The sequence below is a fragment of the Elephas maximus genome, chromosome 20 (genome assembly GCF_024166365.1).
Source record: "Elephas maximus indicus isolate mEleMax1 chromosome 20, mEleMax1 primary haplotype, whole genome shotgun sequence".
Taxonomy (NCBI): Eukaryota; Metazoa; Chordata; class Mammalia; order Proboscidea; family Elephantidae; genus Elephas; species Elephas maximus.
Window position 1 is genome coordinate 55,718,783 of NC_064838.1, and position 27,736 is coordinate 55,746,518.

General features: G+C 41.4%; 1 protein-coding gene across 3 annotated transcripts in view; it reads left to right on the forward strand.

Moving 5' to 3' along the window:
* The window catches only part of RAD54L2 (RAD54 like 2), a 127,345-nt gene that overhangs the window by 5,613 nt on the left and 93,996 nt on the right, over nt 1–27,736 (forward strand). The window contains exon 2 of one of the 3 annotated variants that reach the window (XM_049861905.1): nt 25,197–25,317. The exons of the other annotated variants lie outside the window; for them this stretch is intronic. The gene's annotated coding sequence lies outside the window, so the exon portion shown is untranslated. The remainder of the gene's footprint in view (nt 1–25,196; nt 25,318–27,736) is intronic. 3 annotated transcript variants of the gene reach the window in all.

The window sequence follows — 27,736 nt, forward strand, 5'->3', positions numbered from 1 at the left end:
AGTGTATTTTGTTGTTAGGTGCAGTCGAGTCGATTTTGACTCATAGTGACCCCATGTGACAAAATAGAACTGCCCTGTGGGTTTTCTAGGCTGTAATTTTTATGGAAGCAGATTGCCAGGTCTTTTGCCCGCAGAGCCACTGGGTGGGTTCGAATCGCTAACCTTTCAGTTAGCAGCTGAGTGCTTCACCGTTTGTGCTACCAGAGCTCCTTGAGGCAAAGCATAAGGCACTTAAATTTTTTTTTTATAATATTTGCTGGGCTTTAGGTGAAAGTTTACAAATCAAGTCAGTCTGTCATACAAAAACTTAAATACACCTTGCTATATACTCCCAATTACTCTCCCTCCAAAGAGACAGCCCAGTCCCTCCCTCCACTCTCTGTTTTCGTGTGTATTTTGCCAACTTCTAACCCCCTCCACCCTCTCATCTCCCCTCCAGGCAGGAGATGCCAACATAGTCTCAAGTGTCCACCTGATCCAGGAAACTCACTCCTCACCAGCATCCCTCTCCAACCCGTTGTCCTGTCCAATCCATGTCTGAAGAGTTGGCTTTGGGAATGGTTCCTGTCCTGGGCCAACAGAAGGTCTGGGGGCCAGGACCGCAGGGGTCCTTCTAGTCTCAGTCATACCATTAAGCCTGGTCTTTTTATGAGAATTTGGGGTCTGCATCCCACTGCTCTCCTGCTCCCTCAGGGGTTCTCTGTTGTGCTCCCTGTCAGGGCAGTCATCGGTTGTAGCCAGGCACCATCTAGTTCTTCTGGTCTCAGGATGATGTAGTCTCTGGTTCATGTGGCCCTTTCTGTCTCCTGGGCTCATAATTACCTTGTGTCCTTGGTGTTCTTCATTCTCCTTTGATCCAGGTGGGTTGATACTCATTGATGCATCTTAGATGGCCGCTTGCTAGTGTTAAAGACCCCAGACGCCACACTTCAAGGTGGGGATGCAGAGTATTTTCTTAATAGATTTTATTGAGGTGCTTTAAATTTTACAGCAGTTGTTAAATTGAAGACATTTTGTGAGTAGTGTCAAGACGTTGAGGAGGAAGTTGTTGTTATAGTATAGGTGAGAAGAAATAAAAACATGGAAGGTTTTAGCCAGCACAGGCCTTTTGGAGGTACTAGTGCCAGAGGAGCCCTGGTGGCGTAGCAGTTAAGAGTTCGGCTGCTAGTCAAAAGGTTGGCAGTTCAAATCCACCAGCTGTTCCTTGGAAACCCTATGGGGCAGTTCTCCTCTGTTCTGTGGGGTTGCTGTGACTCGGAACTGGCTCAACAGCGCTTAACAACAACAGCAGCAGCACCCACTTATGGTTCTACAGCACCATCGATGAATATGAAAAAAAATGCTTGCTTTATTCTGATAATTATACTTTGCATATGCATGATGTTACAGTTTATAAAACTTTCCTATAAATTTACTTCATCCTCCCAACAACTCTGGAAGGCAGAAGAAAATCCCCATTTTACAGATGAGGAAGCAAACACAAAAAGATTAAATGGCTTGATTTCAAGTACACAAAGCCAATAAGAAGAAAAGCTGGGACCCGACACCAGGTTTTTTGATTCTAAGTTTAGGGACCTTTTTATGTCCTCACAGGATATTGTTAGGGTTTCAGTTTGGGGTGACAGTCACCCCTTCTCCCCAGCTTCTGGCCAGTAAAGGATGCACACAAAGAAGGTCAAGAGCCACATGGGGGGCAGAGTCTCTGCTCTGTTAACAGCAGCCCAGTAACTCCCCTGGAAGAGCTGGATGGGGGTGGACCTCGATGGAGCCCTGTTCTCCTCGCAGCTCACTTAGTGGTCAAGAGAAAGAGCCAGAACCAGGTGGAGATGGCTTTCTTTTTTTCCTTTTTTTTTTATTGTGCTTTAAGTGAAAGTTTACAATTCAAGTCAGTTTCTCATACAAAAACTTATACATGCATTGTTATGAGACCCTAGTTGCTCTCCCTACAATATGACAGCACACTCCTTCTCTCCACCCTGTATTCCCCGGTCCATTCAACCAGCTCCTGTCCCCCTGTGCCTTCTCATCTCACCTCCAGACAGGAGCTGCCCACTTAGTCTCATGTGTCTACTTGACCCAAGAAGCTCACTCCTCACCAGTATCATTTTCAATCCCATAGTCCAGTCCAATCCCTGTCTGAGGAGTTGGCTTTGGAAATGGTTCCAGTCTTGGGCTAACAAAGGGTCTGGGGACCATGATGGTCAGGGTCCCTCCAGTCTCAGACAGACCACTAAGCCTGGTCTTTTTACTATAATTTGAGTTCTGTACCCCCAGGTGGAGATGGCTTTGCAATTGAGTCCCAGTGACCCCTACTCACTGGACACAAGCCCAGGATCTGTGTCATGCACTGCCATTACACACAGGGGTCTTCCTCCTAACATAATGTTGTATAGAAATTGGAAGAAAAATGCAAGCTTGAGAAGAATTCTTTTGGTGTAATTCTAGCCTGAGCTTGGACTCTTCGTTCTCATTGTGTTCTCCAGTTCCACTGTCTCCCCCATCCCTCCACCTTCCTTTCCCCCAGGGTTTCACCCACCTCCCCACCTTGGCTTGGATGCCTGCCCGACTTTCTACTTTGCCCTCTCTGGTTGCTATCTCGGAATTCTCCTTCCCGGCTGCATTCTCTGCCTCTAGGCTGCTCTGTGTTTTAAGGAGTTAGGAAAATGGACTGTCTTGGATACTGGCATTTCCCACTGCCTCACTTGAGTTGCACCCTCTCTGCCCTTCAGGATGCTCCTGTGCTGCCCCCTCAGCGTCCTAGTCCTCTCACAGCAGCCACTTGCATGTTTCCCAGGACTTGTTCACATTTTCCTCCAGATCTGCCTTCCATCTCCCTCATTCTTCTTTTTTTTCAGTTGTAAAAATATATGTCTTAGTCATCTAGTGCTGCTATAACAGAAATACCACAAGTGGATGGCTTTAACAAAGAGAAGTTTATTTTTTCACAGTATAGTAGGCTAAAAGTCCAAATTTAGGGTGTCAGCTCCAGGGGAAGGCTTTCTCTCTCCGTTGGCCTTCTCATCAATCTTCTCTCGGACTAGGAGCTTCTTTGTACAGGAACCCCAGGTCCAAAGGATGTGTTCTGCCCCTGGCGCTGCTTTCTTGGTGGTATGAGGTCCCTGTCTCTCTGCTCCAGTCTTTTGTATCTCAAGAGGTTGCCTCAAGACACCACAATCCAATCTTTAGATTGAGTCCTGCCTCACTAACACAATTGCCACCCATCCTCCCTCATTAACATCATAGAGGCAGGATTTACAACGTGTAGGAAAATAACACAATACTGGGAATCATGGCTCAGCCAAATTGATACACACATTTTTTCGGAGGGACGTAATTCAACCTATGACAATAAAAATAACAGAACATTTGCCACCTCAACATTTTTTACACGAACAAGTGGGTGACAGTTATTATATTAACCATGCTGTGCAACCATCACCCGTATCTGTTGACAAATTTTCTGTCACCATTAACAGATACTCAGTTAAACAATGGCCTGCTAAACAGTGGCTTCCTCTTCCTTCCCTCCCTTCTGCCCCTGGTAACCACAAATAAACTTTGATCTCTATGTATTTGCCTATTGTAGATATCTCTTGAGGTTGTACAATATTTGTCCTTTTGTAATTGACTTACCTTGCGCAGCATCCATCCATGGTTGTTTTCAAGATTTGTCCATATTGTGGCATGTATCAGGACCTCATTTCTCTTTATGGCTGAGTAATATCCCTTTGTATATCTATACAACATTTTGCTTATCTGTTCATCTGTTGATAGCCGCTTGGGTTGTTTTCACCTTTTGGCTGTTGCGAATAGTACCGCAGTGAACGTTGATGTACGAGTACCTGTTTGCGTTGCTACTCTCAAGTCTCCTGGGCACATACCTACGAGTGGAATAACTGGGTTGGTCATATGGTAGTTCTATGTTTAACTTTTTGAGGAACTGCCAAACTGTCTTCCACAGTGGGTGTACAGTTTTGCGTTCCTGCCTGCAGTGGATGAGAGTTCCACCATCTCCCTTATTCTTGACCTGTGACCTCACTTTAGGGCTTGTGCTCCTATCTTTTCTTATTTTGCTTTCTATCACCACGTTTTCATGACTCAGAGTTTCTTGCTTTACAAAGTCCTTGACTTTTTTTCCCGATTACACAAATAGTATATGGCCACAGTAAAATATTCGGAGATTTTTAAATAGTGAAAGAAACCCACAATCCCACAATTCAGTGTTAACTGTCGTTAAGAATTTGGTCTGTAGTTATCTAGACTTTTTCCACTGTGTATACTAGCACAGGTGTGCGTGTGTGTATAATTCTTCTTTATAAAAATGGGGCCATGATATACGTACTTTTGGTAACTTGCTTTTTTTTTTTTTCACTTTTATCTTGGGCATATTTCCATCTTTAGGACCCACATATCTTTCATACCTTTTTTACATAATATTGTACATTTGCATCATCATTTAGTCCCTGGTGATGGACATTTGTTTCCATTTCTTTGAAGTTACAAGTATCTTTGTGTATTTCTTTGTATACATTGTATACATTTTTTGTATAGTTTGTGTACTTGTTAGGATAAATTCATAGAAGTTAATTTCTGTGTCAGAGGTTATGCATGTTTAAAATTTTGCTAGATGTTATGAAATTACTCTCAAAAGGTTCTCTTAATTTATACTTACCTAGCACAGAAAGTTATCAGTATTTTTAGTCTTGCCAATTTGAAGCCTAGATAAGTCATTTTTATTTACTTCTTACTAAGGTGATAAGCATCTTTTCATGTGATGCGCATGTGCGTATACACCCACTCACAGTACCATACCTATTGCCATCAGGTGGATTCCAATTCATAGCAACCCTATAGGATAGAGTAAAACTGCCCTGTAGGGTTTCCAAGGAGCGGCTGGTGGATTCAAACTGCAGACCTTTTGGTCAGCAGCCCAATGCTTAACCCCTTGTGCCATCAGGGCTGCTGGTGGCATAGTGGTTAAGAACTGCGGCTGCTAACCAAGAGGTCGGTGGTTCGAATCCACCAGGCGCTCTTTGGAAACCCTATAGGGGCAGTTCTACTCTGTTCTATAGGGTCGCTATACTTTGAAATTGACTTGATGGCAATGGGGGTTTGATTGTTTCTCTTGGTTATATATACATACATATATATAAAATTTTATCTTCATGTCCTTTCTAACTTTTTTGCTAGGTTAATATGTTTTTGTTGACCTATGAGAATTACTCAACTATTAGGGAGATTAACTTTACCTATTATTATTATTATTACTCATATATTGTGTACTTACTCCCAGACATCAGCACTTTAATTGTATTGACTCTGGTGAGTCTCTTAACAACCTTGTAAGGTGTACTATTATTGTCAGCCTAGTTTACAGATGAGGAAATTGGAGCCCTCAGGATAAAAGCCTTGCCCCAGGTCACCAGGTTGACCAGTGACAAGCTGGGATTTCAAGGCGCATGGTTGAATGCCTGAGTCTGCCTCCATAATTGTCACATTAAGTGGCTCCTCATGCATTTCATTTTCAGAATTTTACTTTCTCTTTATTCATCCTCCCAGAAGAAAAGATGATCTTCATTTTTTTCCCTCCCAAGTTAATCCTTTCGGTTTGGGTTCCATCTATCCCTGTTTCTTCTTTAACCTTGAGTCAACAATTAATTTCTTTCTAGCCTCTTCTATCACCTATTTTCCTCTCTTCCATTTTTGTTTTTATCTACAAACGAGGTAGAACCACAGTAACTTTGCTCAACTCTGGGACCTGTTGTGCTCCCCTGGCCGCCTTCTTCCTTTCTCTGTCTCTTTTAGCTAAGGTGCCATTTTATCACCGTTTCCTCACTACCTGCTTGATTTTATTTCTAGTTTGGTCCTTAGAGTTGTATCTCTTCTACTCCCATAGCTTCAGGCTATCCAGATGACTCAATTCTGTAACTCTAACCCTGGACTCTTTACCAGGCCAACAACCCTACGTTTCACCCTGGCTGTTGGTCATTTCTGTGTGCCATGAGGACTAGTGGAAAGTATACTTTCCTTCCTTGAACAGAAGATGCTGTTGATTTTTCCTTGTTAACACCTAACACCTGCTCCATTCTCTCTGGCTTCTTTGCCTTTTTCTTTACCCAGGCCCTCCAGGTCTAGTCCTGGATTATGACAACCAATTTTCCTTTTTCCATTCTCTCATCTCTGTAGTGGGAAGGATTGCCTTTCACCCTTTCCAGCTAAAACAAACTCCTTTCATGTTTTCTGTAGCTGTGATTCCTGAAAGCCAGTCACAGACGCGTAGTGTCACAGTCACTAGGGGAGTTTCTTTAAAGTATATGTAGTAAAGTTGTCACTATAATCTTATGAGGTCAGTGCTATTATTTCCAGTTTACAGTTGAGAAAACAGAGACTTTAAGAGACTTAGTCACTTGTACAAGGTCACTATTGGTGGGAGCCAAGACTCTATTTTAACAAGCTCCTTAGATTCTGATGCTCTGCCAGTTTTGGAAAACACCAGGAAACCTTCAGCACCTTTTAAAATCTCTCCCCTACGTGTTGTCTTTCTTTGTGACTCCAGTAACTCCGCACCTGACGAACTTGACATTTCTCTTGATCATGCCCACGTTGCTGATTCTTTCCTAATAGCATACTCCCCTATCTGGTTCTTTCTCTGCTTTTCTTACTCTTTATGGAGACTCCTTTTTGTTACACCCTCATGGGTTGGCCCATCCTTGGCTACCCTTCCCTCACTACACACACTCCCTGAGCAACTTCTGTATCTAAGGTTTAGCTACCACCTACCTGAATGTGGCAGATACACCCAAATCTGAACCCAAATCCATTTTCCAGCTGTCTCTGACATTTCACAGGTAGTAACACTGATATCTGCCTTATTGTTCAAGCTGGAAACATGGATAAGAGCTTGGACTCTAGAGTTAGAAGTCTGGGTTAGAATTGAATTCTGCCACTGCTAGCTGGATATATTTAGGGCAGGTCGTTTAACCTCTTTAAACCTTTGATTCCTTATCTGTGAGATGGGGATAATATTACTGTTATTATTATTTCAAAAATTCAGTATGAGGATGTAGGTAAAACACTCAGTGATTTGGTTAATATTTATGGAGCCCTGGTGGCGTAGTTGTTAAGAGTTTGGCTACTAACCAAAAGGTTGGCAGTTCGGATGCATCAACTGCTCTGTGGAAACCCTAGGGGGCAGTTCTTTTCAGTCCTGCAGAGTTGCTATGAGTTGGAATTGACTTCACAGCAGTGGATTTCTCCTGTGTGCCATGTACTGTGATCGGTGCTGGGGAGATAGTGGTGAGCAAGGTGTCTTTGTGGGGCTTCAGTTGCTACTGAAGTCTTACCAGTTTTACCTCCTTAGTGTCTAATGTTTCTTCTTTTCTCCCTTCTCACTGCCACTACTTTAGTTCAGAGTCTCATCATCTATTGCCCAGATTGTTAGAACAGTCTCCTACCTGATCTACTTGCCTCCACAGGTCCACCAGAGTGTTCTTTTAATTGAGAATTCTGATGATACCACTTCCCTGCTTGAGATCCTTCAGTGGCTCCCACTGGGGGCACATTGGCTGTGGAGAGCATTGCATGGAGACAGCTACTGAGATCACCTCGGTGTTCAGCAGGGAAGGGCTCTAAGGCACGATAGTTACGTCTGCCAGAGGTACAGGCAGGGAAGTGGTGCCAAGTGCCACCTGTTTGCCAATCCTTGTATAGGATAAAGTTTAGACTCCTTAGCAAGGTCTCCAGGGTACTGCAGGATCAGGATCTGGCCTATCCATTTCTCATCTCTGGCAACCCCTCATTTACCTACCCCTCAACCTTCAGCCCCATGGAGCTCCATACTTCTGCATAATGCATTCCCCCTCCCTGAATGACTCCATCTTTTTCTGCTTAAGGAAAGCTATTTGTCCTTTAACACTTAGGTCTGTTACCTCCTCTGGGAAGCCTTTGCCAGCCTTTCCAGGGAAAGTTATTTCCTTCTTTGTCCTCTTTTTAGAACTTTCTTTCTGCCCTGATGGTGCAGTGGTTAAGTGTTCGGCTGCTAACCAAAAGGTCGGCAGTTCATATTCATTAGCTGTTCCTTGGAAACCCTGTGGGACAGTTCTACTTTGTCCTATAGGGTCGTTGTGAGTCAGAGTCGACTCGACAGCAGTGGGTTTGGTATTTTATTTTTGGTCTTTCTACCTGCCTCCCTTATTTATTATTTCATTCAATATTAATATAATTCACGTACCATAAAATTCACCTTTTTAAAGTACACAAATTCTGTGGTTTTTATTGTATTCACAAGGTCATACAACCATCACAGCTGTCTAATTCCAGAACATTTTCATCACCCCTAAAAGAAGCCCCATACCCATTAGCAATCACTTTCCATTTTTCCTCACCTGGCAACCACTAACGTACTTTCCGTCTCTACCGATTTTCCTCTTCTGGGTGTTTCAGGTAAATGGAATCCTACAGTATCTGGCCTTTTGTCTTGCTTATTTCACTTAGCATAAAGTTTTCAAGGTTCATACATGTGGTAGCATGTATCAGAACTTCATTCTTTTTAATGGGTGAATAGTATTCCATTGTACTACCTTTTGTTTATTCATTCATTAATTGGTGGACATTGAGTTGTTTCCACTTTTTGCATACTGTGGATAATGCTGCTGTTAACATCAGTACAGGTTTTTGTGTGGATATGTTTCCAATTCAGGTACATACCTAAGGGTGGAATTGCTGAGTCATTTGGTAACTCTGTTTAATTTTTTGAGGAACTGCTAGTCTGTTTTCCTGAGGGACCACACTATTTTACATTCTTGCGGTTGCAATACATGAGAGTTCCAATTTCCCACATCCTTAACAACAATTGTCATTTTCCATATTTTTGATTCTACCTACCCTAGTTGGTGTGAAGTGATCCATCATTGTAGTTTTGATTTGCGTTTCTCTAATGACTAATGACTAGTGATATTAAGCATCTTTTCATGTGCTTTTGTATATTGCTTTGGAGAAATGCATATTCAGATCATTTGCTCATTTAAAAAATTTGATTGGGTTTTTAAAAAATAGATTATTTTTTAGAGCAGTTTTAAGTTTACAGAAAAATTGTTCAGAAAGTACGCGGTTCCCATATCCCCCCGCCGCTGCTTCTCCTATTATTAACATCTTACATTCCTGTGGTACTTCTGTTACAATTTATGAACTAATATTGATACACCGTTATTAACTAAAGTCCATAGTTACACTAGGGTTCACCCTTTGTGTTGTACAGTCCCATGGGTTTTGACAAATGTATGATGTCGTGTGTCCATCATTACAGCATTGTACAGAATAGTTTCACTGCCCTACAAATGCCCTGTACTTCATCTACTCATTCTTCCTTCACTCCCCCTGAGCCCCTGGCAACCACTGGTCTTTTTATTCTCTGTAGTTTTTTCCTTTTCTAGAATGTCATACCTTTTTTATTGCTTGAATACATAATATTTATCTGTTCATCAGTTGATGGTAGAAGCTTAGTTATTTATATTATCATACTTATCACATTGCTTATAGTATTTGTAGAACTCACTCATTGACCTAACCAGTAGTCTCAGCCCAAATTCCTCCATCAGAGACTTGTGACCAGGTCTCACCTGTCATTGGTGCCTATTAGACTTGCCTTTCGTCTACTGACTCTGCGGTGGATATTTCAGATTAAATGTTTAAAAAAAACTTTTTATATGTTTAGAGGAAGGCTTGATTTAAAAAAAAAAATCAAAATTATGTGCCATTAGCAACATCTTAAGGAGCAATTCTACGCTGAGGGCATTGTGGTAAGTTTTCTTTGAAGGTTCACTTCTCTTCCTATTCGTAAGTGGGAGGTAGCAAAGAATGCCTTGTGAAGTATACATTCAGTACATTTCTTATGAGAAATCAAATCTGTGTAACAATCGCAGCATCAACAAAATAGCCTGTTGAAGCAGAGCCTGGTACTCTTTCACATTTAATGTGTCTAAATTTGGCTCCACTGATACTCTTCTTCCCAAGATAACCTCTTTCCAGCTTCTTAGCCTCTCAGAAGGGATCTGGGATCTCAATGAGGGTAGAGCATTTGACTTTTACTGTACCCGTAAGTCTTTCCTTTGGCTTAAATAAAGAGGAATATCTACGGCCCAGATAACAGTTTACATTTAGTAACTTTGGTAACTTACACTTGGCAACTCTGCCTCACTTGATTGCTTCAGAGCTGAACTAATGCATTCTAGAGTCCTACTTGGTTCCCTTCTTGACTATGGGTGGGCCTTTCTCTTTGGGTTATTCTGGCTGTGTCAGTGTCCCCCCCCCCCACCCCCCCGCCACGCTTTTGTATCCACTCCATTTTTGTATACTTGGTTTATCCAGTTTTGTCTGGAGGAATGCCTGTTTTCTGGGTTTGGTGCCAATTTTTTACTTAACTTTTGGGTAAAACTATAGTATCCTAGCTGCTCTCTCCAGAGATGAGCTCTCTGAAACCAGTTTTATTTGTTTAGGAACCAGATAGTACATATCGTGGTGGAAGATGTTAGACACGCATTGGGAATAAGAACAGGCTCTCCCTAAATGGAATATTGGTTGCCTGTATGAGAGCCAACCTAGTGATGTGTGCTGGGCGGTGTCAGCTGCAAGGGCTTCCATGCGGACTGGGACCACCATAAGGCTGTACAGTATTTTCATGAGAGACGCTATTACAATAAGTTTTACAACTATGTAGGATTTGTGTTGGGCCATGTCATTGTTTATTATGTTGATGGGTATCATGGATTGAATTATTTCTCCCAAAAATGTGTGTATCAACTTGGTTACGCCATGATTCCCAGTGTTCCATGATTGTCTTCCATTTTGTGATTGTAATTTTATGTTAGAGAGGATTAGGGTGGGATTGTACCAGGTCACATCCCTGATCCAACGTAAAGGGAGTTTCCCTGGGGTGTGGCCTGCACCACCTTTTCTCTCTCAAGAGATGAAAGGGAAGCAAGCAGAGAGTGGGGGACCTCATACCACCAAGAAAGCAGTGCAAGGGGCAGAGCATGTCCTTTGGACCTGAGATTACTGCGCTGAGATGCCCCCAGACTAAGAGAAGACTGATGACAAGGAACTTCTTCCAGATCTGACAGAGAGAGCCTTCTCCTGGAGCTGGCGCCCTGAATTTGGACTTCTTGCCTACTGGACTGTGAGAGAGTAAAATTCTCTTTGTTAAAGCCATCCACTTGTGGTATTTCTGTTATAGCAGCACTAGATGACTAAGACACTGGGTCATGTTGGCTCAAGACCCTCACAGCACCTGAGGGAGGTGCCACTTCCCCAGTTGTATAGATGAGGAGAACCTTAGTAACTTGCTCCAGTTAAGTGGTAACATCAAACCAGGTCTCTGACACCAAAGAGCTCCTACCCTGTGATATGCACTGGTGCTGATAGTAAAAGCTGTGATATGTGTGCCATCTAGTCTGTGGCCTGGTGGGTGTCTGGGGAGGAGGTGTTAGCAGCACCCCAGGCCCTGGTCAGGAAAGCCTCATTCCTGTGTTTTTTAGTCTTTCATTGAGGCTTGAGGAATGGTACTCTACTTGCCCTGTTTATTTTATCTCCAAAACAGTTCCTCAGTCTGGCCTTTCCTCCACCTTGTTAACTGGCCTTTTTTTGCTGTACCCTCTTATTCTAGCATCCACATTTCTTCCAGTAATTTTTTTAGACCGTGTTTTGAATATTTAGAACATGCCATGTATCTAGAAAATATAATTCACATTTCTATTCATTCACCGCTTGCTTAATACTTCTTCTACAGATGAGGCAACTGTGGCCTGGAGAGATTAAGTGACTTGCCCAGGGTCACACAGCAAAGTGAGCTGGGATTTCAGTTCGAAACTGTATACACCTGTGCTTTTAACTAACGTTCTATAGTGGTTATGATCTTTATAAAAGACAGATTTGCTTATGTCACTGTGCTTTTTCTACCCTTCAGTGGCTTCCTTAGTCGGTTGCACGAGTCCTTACTCCTGGGGACCAAGTACTTTTTCCATAGCAGGGACCCATAATTGAACTTTAGGGGTTGTGTGAATCCCCAAATTATAAAGGGAAAAAGGTTGTGTGTGTGTACACATTTTTCTAGAGAAAGAATCTATGACTTTTTGTCAGATTTTCAGTAAGATCTGTGATTCAAAAAAGGTTAAGAGTCATTGCTTTGAAGGTTAAAATCTGATCTCTTTGAACGTGCATCTAGAACACTCCATGATCTTGGCCCTGTTGCTTCTCTAGGTGCATTTACTACACTTCCTCTACATTTCCTATTTTATGCTCCAGTAACATAAACTTCTTGAATTTCCTTAAACTCATTCTGCTCTTTCATGTCTTAGAATCATTGTTTATGGTATTCTCTATCTTTAAACCCTTCCCTCTTTTTTAGTCACCACCCACCCCCAGTCAATACCTCTGCATCCCCCACCCTCTGCCCCCTACATTACCTAACTCTCTCCAAGTCTTTCTTCAAAACTCACTTTGGGTATCACTCCTCTTAACACTTTTTCTGACCTGACCTGTGTTTTCTCTTTATTTTTGCGTCCTCAATATATAGTAACTGTTTAGTAAGTCTTTCTTGAGCTGAACTGAATTTTTGGAGCTGTGACTTTGAAAAGCCGACATTCCAGAGACCACCAAAGTTTCCGCAGAAGTGATGTCTTTTGTCAATTTAAGCAACTTGGAGTAACTTGTTAACCTATTGTTAACAAGAGGGCCTGAGGTGTTTTTGATTTTGGCACTTGATGCATTAGAGCTGTCTTTGTAGAACCATCTTCCTCCTCCTTTTCCTAATGGGACTTCTGCTGCTGTGTGGTATTCTCTGCTGCCTAGTACCCTCGGAAGCTGGATCCTTAAGTGATGGCTTTGGTTTCATATATGGTGCAAGAGCTTTCTGCACTTTCTCTGAAGCGTCATAGAACAATCGTAGAGCACAGAGCCTCTTTATGTCAGAGTACAGAAAATGTGCATTTTAGTAAAAGAACTTCTTGGTTTGTATGTCATGGTTCCCCCCCGCCCCCCCAGTGTGTTTATCAAAAACTATCAGGGTCAGCAGTTAGAACGTAGTAATGCCTAGCGTTTGCTTTATCATTTTGCTGAGAAGGGTTTATTTCTCTCTTTTTTTTTTTAAACCGTTTTCTGTACGTAAGCGTTTTGTAGTACATCTAGTGAGTCTTAACTGAGTGTTAAGTCTGCAAATAATGAAAGTGTTGATTCTCCCTGACATTGGAAGAGGCCCAGGTGTGGGAGGATTAGCCGTTAGGTGGTAAGGTATCAGCTTGTCCCCCAGAGATCATGATTCCTTTCCGTTCAGTGAAGTTCCTGTCACATAGTTCCCTAAACACACTGTAGTTATATCCACATCTTCCTTAAAAATCTGTTACTTCCTATCAAGTTTAGAGGCAGCTCAGAGGGAGGCAGCTTTTGGAAAACAAAATCAAATAATTGATTCAGTTGCTGGTGGGCTTTTCAGGGTTTTTAGCCTGCTGGCTGTATAGCATCTTTATCCTGGTATTAATGGCTTATGTGGGTATAAGCCTTCTGAAGTGTTTGAGGCTGCTACCAGGGCCTGGTAAGACCTCAGGAAACCCACAGGCCAGCAGTGTCTTCTCCAAAGAAGTGAAGCAATTTGTCTCTGCCTTACACAGGAAAACAAGGAATGCCTCACTCTGGGCCACAGTTAACGTAGTTAACAGAATGTGTTAAGTTTGGGGTCCTCAATTAGATGTAACTGAAGATATGAGTTACGTCTGATGTTATCCAGGATGCCTAACCAAATATAAACATTTTATCTGTAGAGTGAGAAATACAGGGGCTGGGTGAAAGCTATAGGAGGGGCTCTTGGGATCTGCCCTTGCCTTTGGCCCCCTAAAGAAGGGGTTAATTAATATTATTAAGATTCAGCAAAGCGTAGACATTGGCTTCTTGGCTAAACCAGATATGACCTATTGAAGAAATTAGCTCAAGTGTGATATTATAATAGGGAAAAAAAGAGAAGAGGGGGCAGTCACAGCTTTGTGGGAGCACATAGTGCATGTTTCTTATATGTTCATAATAGGATGCTGTTATGGGACAGCTTTTTATTTGAGGATTGTGTGTTTGGTGCCTTTCTACAAATCCAAATAACAGAAGCCTTATTTCTTCTCATTTTATTGATGGCACAGTGTAGGGTATCTGAGTCCTGAAGTCAGTGTCTAGAGCTGAGATTAGAACTACAAGGCCCTTCACTCCTGTACACTACTCAGTCTAATCATCAGACCTCAGATGCTTTTGGGAAGCCTAGATGAGTCTCCAGGATCGAGCTTCAGGAACGTGTATAAATATTGAACTTCCCTGGTGTCTCATATTCTTTCCTGGTTGAGATTAGGACCTTTTGTCTATGTAGTTGTTTAATACCAGGGCCTATGATCCCACTCCTCCTGTTTTGAGGGAAGGAGGCTTTGAAGCAGCAGTACTGTCAGTTTCTTGTGCAGGTGACAGGACCGGTCTTCTCCAGGAGTAGCCCCTGGCTGTATGTAGCACAAGCAGAGAAGGAAAGCCTGGTGTCCTTCTGTTGCACCCTTTCAAGGATGTGCTTCCTTCACATTGTGTTTATGTCCATCAAATGTTGATTCCTGTTTTAAAAAAAAAAAAATCCAGTCAGAGCTAGCGTGACGTGGTACAATTTTAAGAAGTAATACAATTCACAAAACATAGCATTCATGTGGGACTCTGCCTCCGCAGATCAGAATGCCACAACCATGTGTCTTGAGTAGTTGACAAAGGTGATAAAGGGTTGCTGGAATAGTGTGAGCCTCCATCTATCCAAGTTTCTGTCAGGGAGCTAGAACCAATTTTTAATGCCAAAGAACGACTTTTGGGGGTCACTGCCTTCTAGTACTTTTATTTACTGTGTTACTGGGGGGAATTATTGTTTCTTTTATTTGTTTATTTCACACATATATAAGGAGCCCTGGTGAAACAGCGTTAAATGCTTGGCTGCTAACGGAAACGTTGGTGATTTAAACCTACCAGCTGCTCTGCAGGAGAAAGATGTGGCAGCCTGCTTCCATAAAGATTTACAGCTTTGGAAACCCTCTGGGGCAGTCCTGCTGTCCTGTAGGGTCGCTGTGAGTCAGAATCAACTTGACAGCCATAGGTTAATGGGTTGGCATAAATTAACGGGTTGTATGATGAGGCAATTGTTATGAATTGCCTTGTCATATTCATTGACTAATTTTCTGCCAGGCTTATCTTTTTCGTACTGATTTTTTTTTTACACATATATAAAAAATTTTATTCTGGTGATATATATATGATAAAGCATTTGCCATTTCAGCCATTTTTATCTGTGGAAGTCAGTGACGTTCATTACTTTCCATTACTTTCACCATGTTGTGCAACCATCACCGCTGTTTGCACATTTTTTCACCACCCCTGAGAGAAACTCAGTGCCCCTTAAACAGCACCTCCTTTTTTTTTTTTTTCCCTTTACTCACCTCTGGTTACCACCAAGAAACTTTTTCTCTATGTATTTGTCTATTCCAGATAGTTCATACCAGTGGGATCATACAATATTTGTCCTGTTGTGTTGGGTTTATTTCACTTAGGATGTTTTCAGGGTTTATCCATGTAGCATGTATCAGAACTTCATTTCTCTTTATGGCTGAATAACATTCGATTGTATGAATATAAAACAAAACAAAAACCAAACCCATTGCCTGTGAGTATGTATGAATATAGTACATTTTATTTAGCCATTCATCTGTTGATAGACATTTGGGTAGTTCTTTATATATTTTGGATATTAATCCTTTGATTGGTTCTGTGCTTACAGATATCCTCTCCCAGATGGTGGTATCATTTTTTCTTTTGTTTATGGTATTCTCTTGTGCAGACATTTTCATTTCTGATGTTTATGTAAAATTTATCTGTTTTGTATAGTTTACACATTTTGTGTCTTGGGATTTTGATTAGTATAGCATTGAATTCATAGGGGGAAATTGACAGTTTCTGATCTCTTCCCATCCATGAACATGTGACACTTTTCTGATTATTTAGGTCTCTGTTCATGTCTTGGAAACCCTGGTGGCATAGTGGTTAAGTGCTACAGCTGCTAACCAAAAGGTCGACAGTTCAAATCCACCAGGCGCTCCTCGGAAACTCTATGGGGCAGTTCCAGTCTGTCCTATAGGGTCACTATGAGCCAGAATCGACTCGATGGCAATGGTTTAGTTTTGGTTCATGTCTTTCAATAAAATTTTATACTTTTCACCACAGAAGTCTTAAATATATTTTGCTAGATTTATCACTAGATATCATATAGTTATTATAAAAAAACAAAAACCAAACCCACTGCCGTTGAGTCGATTCCAACTCATAGCGACCCTGTAGGACAGAGTAGAACTGCCCCGTAGAGTTTCCAAGGAGCGCCTGGCAGATTCGAACTGCCGACCTCTTGGTTAGCAGCCATAGCACTTAACTACTATGGCACCGGGGTTATAGCTTTTACAAATAGTATCTTTTTAATTACACTTTCTAAGTAGTTACTGACTGCATATAGAAATATAATTGCTTTTTGTGTACTGATCTTGTGTCCAACCACCTTACTGCACTATTTCTAACAGTTTGCCTGTAGATTTTCTGTGTTGAAATACTACAATCTTTGTAAACCTTGACCATTGATAATTTTCTTTGTTTGTTCCAATCCTTATACCCATTTTTTTTTTTTTGGTCTTACCTGTCGGTTATGATCTCTAACTAGATGTTAATAGAAACAGCAGTGTGCAACCTTATCTTGTTCTGGAATTTAAAGGGTATGATCCCAGTCTTTTCATACTGAGTGTCGTGGCTGTTTTTAGTAGACTCCCTTTATCAGGTGAATGAAATTTCCTTCTAGTTTGTTAAGAGTTTGTTTAATTTTTTAAATTAGATTTTTTTATTGAGAGGAAATTACCATGAAATTAACCATTTTAAAGTGAACAGTTCAGTGGCATTTAGTACATTCATGTGCCATGCAACCACCATATTGATCTCACCCCAAGGGAAACCCCATAGCCATTAAGCAGTTGCTCATTGATCCTCGCCCTCTCCTTACCCTCAGCCCCAGGCAACCACCATTCTGCTCTCTCTCTCATGGCTTTACCATTCAGGACATTTCACATAAATGAAATCACATGATTTGTGACCTTTTGTTTCTAACTTCTTTCACTCGGCATAATGTTTCAAGCAATATTTTGTTCTGTTGTGTGTAGAGTTGCTATGCACTGGAATCTACTTGATGGTACCTAACAAGGTTTTCAAGGTTCATCCATGTTGTAACATGTATCAGCACTTCATTCCTTTTTATGGCTGAATAATATTACATTGTATGTATATACCACGATTTGTTTATTTGTTTGCTTGTGATGAACATTTGGGCTGTTTCTACTTTTTGACTATTGTGAATAGTGCTGCTGTGAACGCGCATGCATGTGCATTTTTTTTGAGTCCCTGTTTTCAATTCTTTTGGGTATATACCTAGGAGTAGAATTGCTGGATCATATGGTGATTCTATGTTTAACATTTCGAGGAACAGTTAAACTTTTTTCCACTGTGGCTGAACCATTTTACATTCCCACCAACAATGTAAAATGTCTGCTGTGAGTCCAAACCGACTCCATGGTACCTAACAGCAACAACCAGCAGTGGATGAGGGTTCCAGTTCTTCCCTTCCTCACCAACACTTGTTATTTTCCGTTTTTTTCAAAATCATGAATAGGTTGTTAATTTTATCAAAGCCTTTCCTGTATCTTTTGAGATAATCATGTAGTTTATATACTTTAATCTGACATTTCTATTATCAGAACTTTTGGGGGGTTTGATCTTGCTAGTTCCTGGTTATGTTTGATTAGTCTTTCAGGTGTTTGTACTTCTGGATTATAAACTCATCTTTCACAAGGTTTTCTGTAAGAGAATCTTTTGTGACCTGGTTTGAGGTGTTTTGCATAGATGTTTTGCATTTGCTTCTAAGCACCAAAGGTGTATCACTTGGCTGGAACCACTTTATTTTTACTTAATTTCTTTATTTCTCAGACTATATGAGCACAATTAAGTGTTCTGGAATTCCTATTCTTCACAATGTTATCTATAATTTGCTATCATCCACACAATCGAACGGCTTTAAATAGTAAAACACAGGTAAACATCTTTGTGGTATTCTCTGCTTTCGGCCAGGATCTGTCAGAGAACAGCAGTGATATCCTTGGTTCCACGTCCTCTTCTGAATCTGGCTTGAATTTCTAGCACTTGTCTGTTGATATACTGCTGCAGCCATTTTTGAATGATCTTCAGCAAAATTTACTTGCATGTGATATTAATGATATTGTTCGATAATTTCTATATTCCATTGGATCACCTTTCTTTTGAATGGGTACAAATTTGGATCTCTTCCAGTCAGTTGACCAGATAGCTGTTTTCCAGATTTCTTGGCATAGACGAGTGAGCGCTTCCAGCATTGCATCCTTTGGTGAAACATTTCAATTGGTATTCCATCAATTCCTGGTGCCTTGTTTTTCGCCAACGCCTTCAGTACAACTTGAACTTTTTCCGTCAGTACCATTGGTTCTTGGTCATATGCTGTCTCCTGGAGCTTCTTTTTGGTAAAGGGAGTCTATGTATTCTTTCCATCTTCTTTTGATGCATCCTGTGTTGTTCAATATTTTGCCTAGAGAATCTTTCAGTATTGCAACTTGAGGCTCAAATTTTTTCTTCAGTTCTTTCAGCTTGAGAAACTCTGAGCGTATTTTCCCTTTTTGGTTTTCTAACTCCAGGTCTTTTCACATTTCATTATAATACTTAAAGTATTATCGTCTTCTCTAGCTGCCCTGTGAAACTTCTGTTCAGCTCTTTTACTTGATCATTTCTTCCATTCTCTTTAGCTACTCTGCATTTGAGAGCAAGTTTCACAGTCTCTTCTGACATCCATTTTGGTCTTTCCTTTCTTTCCTGTCATTTTAATGACCTTTTGCTTTCTTCATGTATGATGTCCTTGATATCATTCACAACTCATTTGGTCTTCAGTTAGTAGTGTTCAGTGCATCAAATCTATTTATTTTTATTGTGCTTTAGGTGAAAGTTTACAAATCAAGTCAGTCTCTCATACCAAGAGTTACACACAGCTTGCTATGTACTCCTAGCTGCTCACCTCTTAATGAGACAGCACATTCCTCTTCTCCACCCTGTATTCCCCATGTCCATTCAGCCAGCTCCTGTCCCCCTTTTTCTTTTCATCTCCCCACCAGTCAGAAGTTCCCCACCTAGTCTCAAGTGTCTGCTTGAGCCAAGAAGCTCACTCCTTACCAGTATCATTGTCTGTCTTACAGTCCAGTCTAATCCCTGTCTGTAAAGTTGGCTCCGGGAATGGTTCCAATCTTGGGCTAACAAAGGTTCCAGGGACAATGGTCCTCAGGGTCCCTCCAGTCTCAGTCAGACCATAAAGCCTGATCTTTTTACGAGAATTTGAGATCAGCATTCCACTGTTCTGCTGCATCAGGGATTTTTGTTTTGTTCCCTGTCAGGGCAGTGATCAGTGGTAGCTGGGCACCATCTAGTTCTTCCAGTCTCAGGCTGATGGAGTCTTCAGTTTATGTGGCCTTTTCTGTCTCTTGGGCTCATCTTTACCGTGTGTTTTTGGTGCTCTTCATTCTCCTTTACGCCAGGTAGGTTGAGACCAGTTGATGCATCTTAGATGGCCACTTGCATGTAAGACCCCAGACACCTCTCACCAAAGTGGGATGCAAAATGTTTTCTTAATACATTTTGTTATGCCAGTTGACCTAGATGTCCCCTGAAACCACGGTCCCTAAACCTCCTGTCCCTGCACTCTGGCCTTCGAAGCGTTTGGATGTGTTTAGGAAACTTCTTTCCTTTTGGTTTAGGCCCTTCACCTAGAATTTTTTTTGTCTACTATCTAGTTAGTGAATATCCCTCTCCCTCCCTCCTCGCGTGTGTTACCATCCAAGAGTATTTTCTTTTGTGTTTAAATTTTATCTGGAGTTCTTATAGTAGTGGTCTCATGCAAAATTTGCCCTTTTGCAATTGACTAATTTCACTCAGCTTAATGCCTTCCAGATTCCTCCATGTTATGAAATGTTTCACAGCTTCATCATGGTTCTTAATCTTTGCATAGTATTCCATTATGTGAATATACCATAATTTATTTATCCATTCTTCTGTCCGTGGGCACCTTGGTTGCCTCCATCTTTTTGCTATTGTAAACAGTGCTGCAGTGAACACGGGTGTGCATGTATCTGTTCTTGTAAAGGCTCTTATTCCTCTAGGATGTATTCCAAGGAGAGAGATTCCTGGATCGTATGGTGGTTCTATTTCTAGCTTTTTAAGGAAGCGCCAAATTGATTTCCAAAGTGGTTATACCATTTTATATTCTGACCAGCAGTATATAAGTGTTCCAGTCTCTCCACATCCTCTCCAGTATTTATTATTTTGGGTTTTTTGGATTAATGCCAGTCTTGTTGGAATGAAATGGAATCTCATTGTAGTTTTGAGTTGCATTCCTGTAATGGCTAATGATTGTGAGCATTTCCTCGTGTATCTATTAGCTACCTGAATGTCTTCTATTGTGAAGTGTCTGTTCATATTCTTTGCCCATTTTTTAATTGGGTTACTTGTCTTTTTGTAGTTGAGTTTTTGCAGTATCATATAGATTTTAGAGATCAGATGCTGATCAGAAATGTCATAGCTAAAAACTTTTTCCCAGTCTGTAGGTAGTCTTTACTCTTTTGGTGAAGTCTTTGGATGAGCAAAGGTGTTTGAAGCCTGTCGTTGGGTGCATAAATATTTAATATGATAATATCCTCCTGGTATATTGTCCCTTTAATCATCATATGGTGTCCTTCCTTATCCTTTGTAGTAGATTTAACTTTGAAGTATGTTTTGTAAGAAATTAGTATTGGCACTCCTGCTCTTTTTTGATTGTTGTTTGCTTGATATATTTTTTCCCATCTTTTTAGTTTTAGTTTGTGTCTTTAAATCTAAGGTGTGTCTCTTGGAGGCAACAAATAGACAGATCATGTTTTTTTAATCTATTCTGCAACTCTTGAACTCTTTATTGGTGCATTTAGTCCATTTACATTCATTGTGCTTATGGATAGGTATGAGTTTAGTGCTGTCATTTTGATGTCTTTTTTGTGTGTTGTTGACAGTTTTTTTTTCCACTTAATTTTTTATGCTGAGTAGTTTTTCTTTGTAAATTGTGTGCTCCTCTTTTTCATTGTCATTGATTTTGTTTTTGCTAAGTCTTTGTTTTTCTTGTATTTTATTTTGATGTGTAGGATTGTTAGTCTACTTTATGGTTTTGTTAGTATTTACCCCTGTTTTTCTAAGTTTAAACCTAACTTTTATCTAACTATATTGCCTTGATTTCCTCTCAATGTGAAAGATCTATGACTACTTTAGTCCCTCTTCAGTGATTTAATGTTGTCATCTTTTACATAATGACATCACTGATTCCCTGCTTTGAACCCTTTTTTGTCTTGATTTATTTTTGTGATTTCCCTATTTGGGTTGATATCTGGTTGATCTGTCCTGTGTTCTAGTGTTGGGTTGATATCTGATATTATTGATTCTCTAACCAGAGAATTCCCTTTAGTATTTCTTATAGTTTTGTTTTGGTTCTTGCAAATTCCCTAAACTTCTGTTTATCTGGAAATATCCTAATTTCATCTTCCTATTTGAGAGACAGTTTTGCTGGATATATGATGCTTGGCTGGCAATATTTTTCCTTCAGTGCTTTATATATGTCATCCCATTGCCATCTTGCCTGCATCGTTTCTCCCGAGTAGCCTGAGCTTATTCTTATTGACTGTCTTTTGTAGGTGACTTTTCGTTTATCCCTGGCTGCTCTTAAAATTTTCTCTTTATCTTTGGTTTTGGCAAGTTTGATTATAATATGTCTTGGTGACTTTCTTTTGGAATCTACCTTGTATGGGATTTGATGAGCATCTTGGATACAGATCTTCTTGTCTTTCATGATGTCAGTGAAGTTTTCTGCCAACAAGTCTTCCACAATTCTCTTTGTATTTTCTGTTATCCTTCCCTGTTCTGGTACTCCAGTCACTTTTAGGTTATTTCTCTTGATGGAGTCCCACATGAATTTTAGGGTTTCTTCATTTTTAAAAATTCTTTTATCCGATTTTTCTTTGAATATATTGTTGCCAAGTGTTTTATCTTCAGTCTCGCTAATTCTGAATTCCATTTCCTCAATTCTACTCTGCTGACTTTCTGCTGAGTTGTCTAATTCTGAAATTTTGTTAATCTTCTGAATTTCTGATTGCTGTCTCTCCATGAATTCTTGCAGCCTATTAAATTTTCATTATGTTCTTGAATAATCTTAATTTCCTCAACTGCTTTATCTGTGTGCTCCTTGACTTGTTCTTTGTTTTGCCTGATCTCCTTCCTGATGTCTTGAAGAGTTCTGTATATTAATCTTTTGTATTCTACATCTGGTAATTCCAGGAATACATCTTCATCCAGAAGATTCCTTGATTGTTTGTTTTGGGAGTTTGTTGAAGCAATCATGGTCTGCTTCTTTATGTGATTTTATATCGACTGTTGTCTCCGAGCCATCTGTAAGTTATTGTATTTATTTATTTTATGTTTGCTCACTGTATCCTGGCTTCTTGTTTTGTTTTATTTTGGTATACCCGAATAGGCTACTAGAGTGAGCTAACTTGATCATTGGAGCCTTTGAAGCACTTAATGTCTTGTCACCAGATGGCTAGAGCCGTTACCAGGTATATGAGCCTAGGAGTCCGTTCACTATTCTTGTATAGATTCAGCTCAGGTGTCCAGGTAGTTGGTTACCTAGTGTGTGGTGCAGGCTCTCACTGACGATCTTAGAAGAGCAGTAGTGACCGGTGTATGGACAGATTTCTGGTTGCAGCAGGGGGTCACACTCTGAGGAAGGCAAGTGGCTGATAACCTTCCCCTGAGTGTCTGTGAGGGAGGTGTGCCCCTTTTCTCTAGAGCTCTCTGATGAGTGGGCTCTGCAGCAGTACCATAGGCACCCAATGCTTTTAACTGTAAGGACTGGGAGGCACCACTTATCCTTGGACCCCTATCACGGGTCGCTAGGTGGCGTGAGTGGGGCTACCAGTCCCCAGGCCCCTGCCGTGGGTAGGTGAGGGCTCTGTTTAATAGGCAGAGCAGTATCACACATCAAAAATCCACCTCTCCACCACACAGCTGAAACAGTTACAGTCAGACCTCAAGCAGATTTGCCCTTGCAGTATAACAGCCAGATACCATCTGCTGTAATGGGGCCACTTGGATCCATGTGGAGATGAAAGACAAAGTCTGTGGACTGCTTGTGCCTGGACAGGAGCTGCTTCTGCTCTGAGTTTCCAGATTAGGGGAGTTGGCAGAGTATTTTTTCCGTTTGTTAATTTGTTCCTTCTCCAAGGCCAGGAGGATGGCTTAGGGAGTGCAGCAGGACCTATCTCAGGCCCAGGAAAATCAACTCTCACTGAAGCTGCCTCAGACAGAGGGAGGAGAGATCAGATAGATGGGAGAGAGTTCTTTCAAAAGGAGGAACTATTACATCTATGCGGTAAATTAGACAAAATCACGTGTCTTGTGCCAAGAGTGCTGTTTTATCTCAGATTCTGAAGGCATGTGTAGATTCTGTGTGCTGGCTCGGCCCTCCCGCGGTTGCTCCAGGGATTGGGGCTGTGCCACCTTGCGTGCCTTCTGTCGCTGATGCAGTCATATCCTGAACACCACCTCCAGCCCTGCCATGGTCGCACCAGGGGGTCAGGGGTGCATGTGCTACCTCGCTTCCCTTATTTCGCTGAAGCAGCTGTGTCCCCGGACACCACTGCCAGCCCCACCACAGTCACGCTAGGGAATTGGGACTGAGGTGCTCCCGCCGACTCGGAAACTCCTTGCTGCTTCTGCGTGCGTCTTCATCCCCCCGTAACTCGGTCCGATTTCTTAACTTTGCCTTTGATGTTCAGGGTTCCTAGCTTGTCATATATGTAACCGGTTCACTTGTTTTTCCAGTCTTTGTTGTAAGAAGCATCTGACTACTCTGCCGTCTTGGTCCCGCCTCCTCACATCTATTCCGGAGATGGTCTCTGTCATGGATTGAATTGGTTCCCCCCAGAAATGTGTGCACTAACTTGGTTATGCCGTGATTTCCAGTATTGTATGGTTGTTCTCCATTTTATAATTGTAATTTTATGTTGAAAGGATTAGGGTGGGATTGTAACACCCCCCTCACTCAGGTCACCTGATCCAAGGTAAAGGGAGTTTCCCCGGGGTGTAGCCTGCACTACCTTTTATCTCTCGAGAGATGAAAGGGAAGTGAGCAGAAAGTTGGGGACCTCATACCACCAAGAAAGCAACACCAGGAGCAGAGCATGTGCTTTGGGCCCAGGGTCTATGCGCCTGAGAAGCTCCTTGACCATGGGAGGATTGAGGACAGTGACCTTCCTCCAGAGCCGACAGAGAGAGAAAGCCTTCCCCTGGAGCCGACACTGTGAATTTGGCCTGGTAACCTCCTGGACTGTGAGAAAATAAATTTCATTTTGTTAAAGCCATCCACTTGTGGTATTGACCAAGACAGTCTCTAAATTCAGATGGGTTCATACCTTGGCTCTCAGGGACTTGTTTTAATTTTCCTCAGCTTCAACCTGAATTTGCATATGAACCATTGGTTGGCCCCTGGCTGATGATATTGAGCTTCTCCATCATCCCTTTCCACAGATGTAGTTGATTCGATTCCTGTGTATTCCATCTGGCAGGGTCCATGTGTGTAGTTGCTATTTGTGTTGTTGAAAAAAGATACTTCCAATAAGTAGGTGGTTGGTCTTGCAAAATTCTGTCATGCTATCTCTAGCGTGATTTCCATTGCTGCGATTGTGAGGATCGTGTTGTCAACTTGGCTGGACTAGTGGTTTGGCAGTTTTAATGTAGTTTGGTAGTTGTGTGATGATGATCACTTCCATGAGATTTGATACAATGTGATCACCTCCATGATGGGATCTGCTGTAAGCAGCCAATCAGTTGAAAGGGAGTTTCCTTGGCAATGCTAGTGGGCTTTTGTTTGCTCTGGATCCTGCAGCTGGCTCCCGTTCGTCTGACCTCGAGTTCTCGGGACTTGAGTTCGTAGCTTACCTGCTGATCTCGGGATTCATTGATCTTCACAGCCTGTGAGCAAGAACACTGCTGTTCGACCTGCCGATCTTGGGTTCGCCTGCCCCTGTGGCTACGTAAATCAGGAGAAGCCTCTATCCTGACCCATGGACTTGGGACCTTCCAGCCTCTACAGTTGCGTGAGCCATTTCCTTGATGTGAATCTCTGTCTCTGTGTGTATATTTATATGCTTTACTGGTTTTGCTCTCTAGAGAACCCAGCCTAAGACAGCCACCAAGGCCATATTTTCCAAATACTGATCCTTCTGCTTTGTTTCCAACTTTCACATTCTAATCACCAGGAATTATCACTGCATCTTGATGGCATGTTTGATCAATTTCAGACTGCATTAGTTAGTAAAAATATTCAATTTCTTCATATTTGGCATTAGTGGTTGGTGCATAAATTTGAATAGTATTCTTATTAAGTGGTCTTTCTTGCAGGCCTGTGGATGTCATCCTATCACTGACTGTGTTGTACTTCAGGATAGATCTTGAAATGTTCTTTTTGACAATAAATGTGATGCTGTTCCTCTTCAAGTTGTCATTCCCAGCATAGTAGACCACATGATTGTCCAATTCAAAATGGCCAGTACCTGTCCATTTCATCTCACTAATGCCTAGGATATCTATCTTCAAGCATTCCATTTCATTTTTGATGACTTCTAATTTTCCTAGATTCATACTTCGTAAATTCCGTATTCCGATTATTAATGGATGTTTGCAGCTGTTTCTTCTCATTTTGACTCGTGCCACATCAGCAAATGAAGGTCCTGAAAGCTTTACTGCGTTTACGTAATTGTGGTCAACTCTGTTTTGTAGAGGCAGCTCTTCCCCAGTTGTATTTTGAGTGCCTTCCGACCTGAGGAACTCATCTTCCGGGACTATATCAGACAGTCTTCCGCTGCTGTCCCTGAGATTTTCACTGGCCAGTTGTTTTAGAAGTAGATCTCCAGGTCATTCTTCCTAGTGTTTTTTTAGTCTGGAAGCTCTGCTGAAACCTGTCCACCACGGTTGACACTGCTGGTATTTGAAATACCAGTGGCATAGCGTCCAGCGTTACAACAGCATGCAAACTACCACAATATGACAAATTGACAGACGAGTCATGGTCAGATCATGTAAGTAAGTGTAAATTTAAGCTTAAACTGGTTTGAAGGCAGACTCATGGTTACAGACTCCCATAGAATACCTTTTTTCCCTCCTTCAGCCTTGGTTGATGCAAGCTTTCCTGTGGTCTTATGTGTTAATAGGCAGGTTTTTTTGTAGTCTGCTCTTTCATGAGAGTGTATCTCTTCAAGGTCCTGGCTTTATGTAGAAGTGGCAGTCCTACTTTTTTAGCTTCTTTGGGCCCAAGGCATTGTCTCTTGTTTTCTCCCCTCTCCCAGGGTTGGCACCCTCCTCTTCCCCTAGGACTTCTGCAGTATCAGTTCTCAAGAGTATTGGTCTGTGTTTTCTGTTTGCTTTTCATCTTTGGTCCTTTAGGATTTGTTACTTTTTTTGTTAGCCCAGCTGTGCATTTAAACGGGATGTTTATTATAATTTTACTCACATTTCTAGGTGTTTTGCAGTGGGAGAATTTGCAGGGTCTCCAGTCTGCCAAGGTGCAGGAAATCCTTGTCCAACTTGATAGGTATACCTTGTTCATTGTGGTACTATCTTGTCATTTCTCACTGGTTAGTTTCTAGAGCTGTTGGTCTGTAATCTTTTTCTGGTACTGTGTTTCATGACTCTGGTACACCCAATGTTTAAGTACTGGCTCTCAGTCAACAGTTTCTTTTGCAAATGATAATTTTAGAGGCTTTTTCTGTAAAGGTGCAATCAGTGAGGAAGCCATAAAATGGCATGGTTAATCTTGGTTTGTGTTAATCCTGAGATTTGAAAAGTGGTGTATTTCATAGTTCTTGATCTGGGAAGCAGCCACCCTAAAGGCATTTGTCAAACTGCATGGATCCTTTTCATTCTTTTATGTAAGTGACATTCGTTAGAATCCTGTCAAGCTCAAATTATATATTCTTACACTCTCTATATTTTATTCATTATAAAGAGTGAAGTTCAGTTTATATGATATTAAATATGAAGGCAGAAATCTTAAGAGGCCTGCCCCTCATTCCCACCCAACCTAGTGCAAAAAGGTCTTAATGATGTGAACTTCATTAAGAACAGGAACATTTTAAAATGGGGACACTTGAATGTGAAGAGCCCATCCTGTCAGAATTGTTTGTTGTGGAAGCTCACGTTTTTTGGTCTGTCTTTAATTGGAGGGGTGAGGAGGAGATTCTGGAAATGACTGTAGGGTGTTTAGCAGTTTATGGATTAGCATGGCTAAGTGGCAGCCCCCAGCCTGCAGATTCCACCATCACCTTAGCTGGGGCTTTTGTTAACTTCACGGTTACGTAACAGTGAGTTGCACTTCTCAGTCTTGTTTGCTGTGGTGATGTGATGGGCAGGAGGGAGGATTAGCTCCCTGTGCTGTCCTTTTTCTATCACTCACTCCCCTTCCCTTTTTTGGGCAGACATTTTTATTTTGGCTGCAGCCCCAGTGAAATGTCCA